This window comes from Symphalangus syndactylus, chromosome 10 (genome assembly GCF_028878055.3).
Source record: "Symphalangus syndactylus isolate Jambi chromosome 10, NHGRI_mSymSyn1-v2.1_pri, whole genome shotgun sequence".
Taxonomy (NCBI): Eukaryota; Metazoa; Chordata; class Mammalia; order Primates; family Hylobatidae; genus Symphalangus; species Symphalangus syndactylus.
In genome coordinates, this window is record NC_072432.2 from 38,260,582 (window position 1) to 38,267,963 (window position 7,382).

General features: G+C 39.1%; 1 pseudogene; it reads left to right on the forward strand.

The window, feature by feature from the left end:
* Positions 1-5,045: 5,045 nt before the first annotated feature.
* Positions 5,046-5,309, forward strand: LOC129492070 (dynein light chain 1, cytoplasmic-like; annotated as a pseudogene).
* Positions 5,310-7,382: the final 2,073 nt, after the last annotated feature.

The following is a 7,382-nucleotide window of genomic DNA, read 5'->3' on the forward strand; positions in this document are numbered from 1 at the left end:
GGGGTTTTCACCTTTGCATCTTCCTCATTTTCTCTTACTACCACCATGTAAGAAGTGCTTTCACCTCCCTCCATAATTCTGAAGCCTCCCCAGCCATGTGGAACTGTAAGTCCAATTAAACCTCTTTTTCTCCCAGTCTCGGGTATGTCTTCATCCGCAGCATGAGAACAGACTAATACAATTAATTTGTACCAGTAGTGTGGGGCATTGCTGAAAAATACCCAAAAATGTGGAATCAACTTTGGAACTGGGTAACAGGCAGAGGCTGGAACAGTTTGGAGGGCTCAGAAAAAGACAGGAAAATGTGGGAAAGTTTGGAACTTCCTAGAGATTTATTGAATGGCTTTGACCAAAACCCTGATAGCAATAAGAACAATAAGGTCCAGGCTGAGATGGTCTCAGATGGAGATGAGGAACTTGTTGGACACTGGAGTAAATGTGACTTATTATGTTTTAGCAAAGAGACTGGTGGTATTTTGCCCCTGCCCTAGAGATTTGTGGAACTTTGACCTTGAGAGAAATGATTTAGGGTTTCTGGCAGAAGAAATTCTAAGGAGCAAAGCATTCAAGACGTCACTTGGGCCCTGTTAAAGGCATTCAGTTTTATAAAGGAAGCAGAGCAAAAAAGTTCGGAAAATTTGCAGCCTGACAATGTGATAGAAAAGAAAAACCCATTTTCCGAGAAGAAATTTAAGCAGGCTGCAGAAATTTGAGTAAGTAACAAGGAGCCAAATGTTAATACCCAAGACAACCGGGAAAATGTCTCCAGGGCATGTCAGAGGACTTGATGGCAGCCCATCTCCTCACAGGCCCGGAGGCCCAGGAGAAAATGATTTCATGGGCCAGTCCCAGGGTCCTCATGCTGTGTGCAGCCTAGAGACTTGGTGCCCTGCATCCCAGCTGCTCCAATGATGGCTGAAAGGGGCCAATGTAGAGCTAGGGCCATGGCTTCAGAGGGTGCAAGCCCCAAGCCTTGGCAGCTTCCATGAGGTGTTGAGCCTGCCAGTGCAGAGAAGTCAAGAATTAGGGTTTGGGAACCTCCAATTAGATTTCAGGAGATGTATGGAAATGCCTGGATGCCCAGGCAGAAGTTTGCTGCAGGGGTGGGGCACTTATGGAGAACCTTTGCTAGGGCAGTGAGGAAGGGAAATGTTGGGTTAGAGCCCCCACACAGAGACCCTACTGGGGCACTGCCTAGTGGAGCAGTGAGAAGAGGACCACCATCCTGCAGAACCCAGAATGGTAGATCCACCAACAGCTTGCACCATGCCCCTGGAAAAGATGCAAGCACTCAATGCCAGCCTGTGAAAGCAGCTGGGAAGGAGGCTGTACCCTGTAAAACCACAGGATGGAGCTGCCCAAGAACATGGGAACTCATATCTTGCATCAGCGTGACCTGGATGTGAGACCTGGAGTCAAAGGAGACCATTTTGGAGCTTTAAAATTTGACTGCCCCATTGGATTTTGGACTTGCATGGACCCTGTAACTCCTTTGGCCAATTTCTCCCATTTGGAATGGCTGTATTTACCCAATACTTGTACCCCCATTGTAACTAGGAAGTAACTAGCTTGCTTTTGATTTTACAGGCTCATAGGAAGGGACTTTCCTTGTCTTAGATGAAACTTTGGACTGTGGACTTTTGGGTTAATGCTGAAATGAGTTAAAACTTTGAGGAACTGTTGGGAAGGCATGATTGGTTTTGAAATAATGAGGACATGAGATTTGGAGGGGCCAAGGATGAGATGATACACTTTGGCTGTGTCCCCACCCAAATCTCATCTGAATTGTACTCCCACAATTCCCACATGTTGTGGGAGGGACCTGTCAGGAGATAACTTGAATCATGGGGAAGTTTCCCCTACACTGTTCTCAGGGAAGTGAATAAGTCTCATGAGATCTGATGGTTTTATCAGGGGTTTTCACTTGTACATCTTCCTCGCTTTCTCTTACCACTGCCATGTAAGAAGTGCCTTTCACTGCCCACCATGATCCTGAGACCTCCCCAGCCATGTGGAACTGTAAGTCCAATTTAACCTCTTTTTCTTTCTAGTCTCGGGTATGTCTTTATCAGTAGCATGAAAACGGATGGATACAACACAAAATCAGTAATTGGGGCAAGCACCCTCCAAATCAAGCAAACTTTCTGCCTACCTGAAGCCGAGGAACTTAACCATTAGGTTATTTCTGAAGTAAATTATCCTGCAAGTCCTCAAGAAAATAGACTAAACAATGTAGAACAGTGCATCTCAAACTCCATTGCACATATAAACCACCTGGGATCTTACAATGAAGATTCTGATTCACTAGCTCTGAGGTGGGATTTGAGATTCTGCATTTCTAACCAGCTACCAGGTGACCCCAGAATTTCTGGCCTGAACCACACTGTGATTAGCAATGCTAGAACAAACAATATCCCTACAGTTTAAAGGGGTTCTATTTTATAGCATCCCTCAAAGGAAGTAGATGACACAAAACCACAGCATTTCCATAAAAGCATCTCTTTTTAAAAGAAAAGCTATACAAGGAATGTAGCACTGGAATGATTTGGACTAACCAAGGAATTTAAAGTTTCAAGACAAAAAAATGGATATTCTATTAATAATTTACCTTATGTTCATACTAGGCTGCATTTAATTGCAACTAAATTATGTCTAATCCCTTTAATTATAGACAGGTACTGTTGATTAGATCTCAATGAGGTGGGTGTTAAGTGCTGATTATACACGTGACTCTGATTTACTACAAGAAAGTAAAAAAGGCCAAAGCAGAGGGAGATTCAGAGGAAAAGGGGAATGGCCTCCTGCTTTCCTGCCTAGAAAATAGATTTTTCTAAAATAACTGCTACATGGCAGTATCCAAGAATAAAACATTTCTTTTCAATTAACAAAGAATGAAGAATTTCTGAGGCTGCTTCTTCAGAGCCCACAACTTTTTAACAAAACTGCATATGTTCAATCACTATTTTGCTTTTAATTTAGAATCTGTTGCCAAGGAAACATCAATATCCAAGTACATTCAAGGTAAATCTTTCTTCATGTTTTTGAAGTGAATCATTGAAGTGAATCACTTAGCAAGGCAGCAGCAAGTTGTAGAACTGAGTTAATCCAGAGTTGGACTTAATTCCAATCACTGTGTCCTTGATAAATCAGCTAGATCTCAGTTTCTTTACCTATAAAGTAGCAATGATTATACGGTTGTTGTTTCTAGCAATTTACTTCTGGGGAATAGTCCCTCTACCTGATGTATAGTTTGTCATCTCATTACATATGGTCAGGAATCTATAGAGTCAGCTTCTTTTATGTAATTACCCTGGAACAAAAGAGGACAAAGAACCCCCATTTTCTCCTTCAGTAATGCAAAGGCAATACATACTTGGCTTGCCTAAAAGAAGTGAAGCAATGTGGAATCAGAATGAAATTTAAAAAAAAATTCCTGTCCCTGCAAATATTATGTAATTCAGGTTTCTCGATTTCATGGTACATCAGAAATCACAGCCAAAGATAACCACAAACTGAAAGGTGTGTCTACAAGGTCCTTCTGGGTCACTGGCAACAGGGTATATGATCACAAACAAGGGTGGATTCAGGTAGTGTGTGGCCAGAAGCTTTCACAATCTGAAAATTTCCTTAAGAAAAAAAAAATGCAAACTTGTGAATCTAAACTGACAAAAGTATTAGGGATGAGGAAAAAAAAAACACAACGAATACATTAAAAACTGATAAACACTACAAAAACCAAAAGGCCAGAAAAATAATATAATTTTATTAATTAATGTCCTGACATACTTCTAGTAGTCTCTTTTTCCTATGTTTTGGACTTCATGCTCTTTGAGCACCTTTATGGATGATAATTATTTCATAATATCTATTACAGAATAGGACTTCAGTGCATCTTTGAAATTTATTTTATCAATAGTTTAAAACAGATTCATTTTATCAATGTGTTAAAATTTATTTTATCAATAGTTTAGAATAAAGTATCTTTTGGTTTCACAACAGATTATTGGTAACTTTACATAAAGTTTAAGATTGTGGTCAAATATTAGAAACACTTCCATCCAAGTTTCTTTCACATGTGAGCTCTAAGGTTGAGAAGAATTTTCCACTAAGTGCATCTAAGGAACATATCAAACCATTTCCTCCTCTACCTCTCACATTCTTCTGAAGCTGGATACTGTGCACACATCCAACCATTTGGCCACACCTCTGGCCTTTGCATCTGCACATAGCACAGTGGGCAGTCAGAGGTTTTCTAGAAGCCATTCCAACACCAAGACAGCTAGAAGTAACCCAACTATGTATAGAAATGTGAGTCAAATATATCTCATAAGCCCAAACTAAACATATCCCCAACTCAACTTTCCCACAACTGAAAGCCAAGAATGCCTACAGCCCTCCAATACCAGTTGAAACAAAGGCAAATATGATGGAGATGAAATCAAAATGAGAAGAGTCATCCTAGCCAATTGTAGTTAAAATATCTTATTTTGAGTATACATACTTGCAAGGGGCCCTTAAACTTCATTAAAATTTAAACTGCATTTGGTTCACTGTAAGTCCGCTTCTGACAGAAAGTGATTATTTTCTCGTTTTCTCATGCCTGACAACTTTAACATAACTACCTTCAGTTTCATTACCTCATGTGAAGGATTGTGCTATGCGTTTTTTAAACATTAGCTAATCCATCCTCAAACCAACACTATGAGGTAGTAGTTATTGCACAACTGGGGAAACTGGAGCTCTGAAAGGTTAAGCCACTTGTTCAAGATAAGTAAACTGGTATAATGGTTCCAATGCTGGTATATGCAAATGTGCTCTCTTGCTTCCTTGAGAAAATTGAGGTGGGGAAAGAGCATGAGAAGGACTTTCTATGCTTTCTTAGGCACAGAAAGAACATGACTAGATACAGAGTCTCATTAAGAATATAAAATGTGTTAGATGTACCATGGCTCCAGTAGTGACCATAGCTCCCACAGGGCCTGAGCCATGTTAGCACCTCCCCAAGGAGACTACTCCAGTTGGCCAGCCTCTGCTCCACAGTAACCATGTGAAATTGAAAGGCTGTGATAAAAAATGCAGTTACGTTGGAAGAGATGCAGCAGGGCTTAGTGGTATGAGCTATGCAGGCATTGGAGAACATAAAAAAGACTATTTCAGCCCACATCAAGAAGCAGTTTGACAAGAAGTACAATCTCACCTGACACTGCTTCATGGGGTGGAACTTTGGTAGTTGCCTGACACATGAAACCAAACACTACATCTACTTCTACCTGGGCCAAATGGGCATTCTTCTGTTCAAATCTGGTTAAAGGCATAGAATATGCCACACACACAGAGTGACTCATTCAGAAATGAGGACTGCAGCCTAAATTACAAATACCAGAGACTAAAATTTTCAGCCTTGTGAAGGAACACTTCAATCTTTGAAGCTTTATTGTGTTTTGTACAGGGCATTCTCTGTATTAGTTTATTGTGGTTATAAGATAATTAGCAACACACTTAATATTTGTATTCCATACTTCTGTCCCATGTTTCTTTCCCTCAAAATCCATTACTTTAAAAAATAAATTTGTTACAGATATGAAAGAAAAAAATGTAAAACACTGCATCAGTACTTTATTGTAGTAAGTTTGGGCACTGGGCTAAGAATCTGAAAAGTTAATTCAGATGATATACTGTCGTGGGGTAACTTGTGTAAGCCGTTCACTAACAGTTTAACTCTGTTTTATCACGTGCCAAATAACAGCTTGTAGTAATAATAAAAATATTGCCATATTTGAATCACAATTCAAATGGATTTTACCAATAACATATATGTAGCATAATTTGATATTGCTTACTAGGGCAAGGTTGTATAGACTGTAGCCTAGAAGATTATTTGTAATAAAGCATGATTATAAGAAAATTATCATATTTAAATTCAAAGAGCTATGAGTTCCTGGCTAAGTTTATGTCTCTTATACAAGAAAATCACAGGGTAACAACCTACAATTAAAACCCTAGTTCTGGTCAGATCATTAAAAGCCATCTATTTACAATTTAGGTTTGAACATTAGTCTATCTCAAGTCACTGAGAATGTGGCCACACCAGAAAGTTCACCTCCAAGAAATCAGGCAGCCTCTTTTTGGAAGTCTTAAGTGCAGTACATGCTCTACTGTGTACCCAACTCCCTTTCTCAAATGCCTCCAAACAGATGTGCTTCCCATTATTACTTGCCAGAGAAATTCAAATTTCTATGATAAGATACCACTCTTCCCTGACTAGAGTGGCTTAAATTTAAAGACTGACAAAACCAAGTGTTGGCAAGAATGTGGAGCAACTGGAATTCTCATAAATTGGTGGTGGGAGTGTAAAATGACAAAACCCCTTTGGAAAAATGTTTGGCAGACCTAACCAAAGGTAAAGATATGAATACCCTATAATCCAGCATTTCCATTCTTGGGTATCTATTCAAAAGATATGAGTATATCCATCAAAATACATGAACAATAATGTTCATAGGTACTTTTCTTTACTAATAGCCAGAAACTAGAAGTAATATAAATGCCAATCAAAAGTAGAAAGATAAATTGTGGTGTAATCATACAACAGAATACTATACAAATGAGAATGAACTCATTCCAGCAGCAGGCAACAACAAGGATAAATCTCACAAATGACCATGAGTGAAAGAATCTAGATACAAAAGAATGTACAGTATAATATTTACAACCAAATTTACAAACAAATATGATGGTATTCACAAGTGGGAAAAACTAATCTGTAGGAATAGATATCAGGATAGCAGTTACCTGGGAGTATTGACTTGGAAGGAATATTGTAAATCTGCATCTTCATCTGAGCAGTAGATACATGGGTAATATATATGTAAAATTCATTTAGTTGTAGATTTAAGATATGTGTATTGTAAATACGTCATATTTAATGTAAAATTTTTTTATGTTAACATTAAGGCAGACCTTGAGAAAAAGGATCAAGACATCAGAACAGCTAAATAGGAAACCTGGGGCATCTACAAGAGTGCAGAAGTTCTCAGCCACTGTGGCCCGGAAGGAGCACAGAGGAAGGAAGAAAGAAAGCAGAACCTGGGGTATCTGAACCAGCCAAACACATGCAAATCCATTCTCATTTTCTCATACTCTCACTCTCTTTATGATCCAATTTCTTTCTTATGTCTTGCTTTTCCCCTGAAATTTTGCCCAGATACAGCAAAGGAAGTAGAAGCAGAGCTTTGGATTAAGGGGAATCCTCATCCGTCAATTCTCTGGTTTTGCATGAAGCATTATTTTTCAACCCTAATGGACAGGTAGGTTATTCCCTATCTTACACCCAAGTATTATCAAAGTTAAAAGTGAAGGGGTATTATATGTGAGGCTTTACA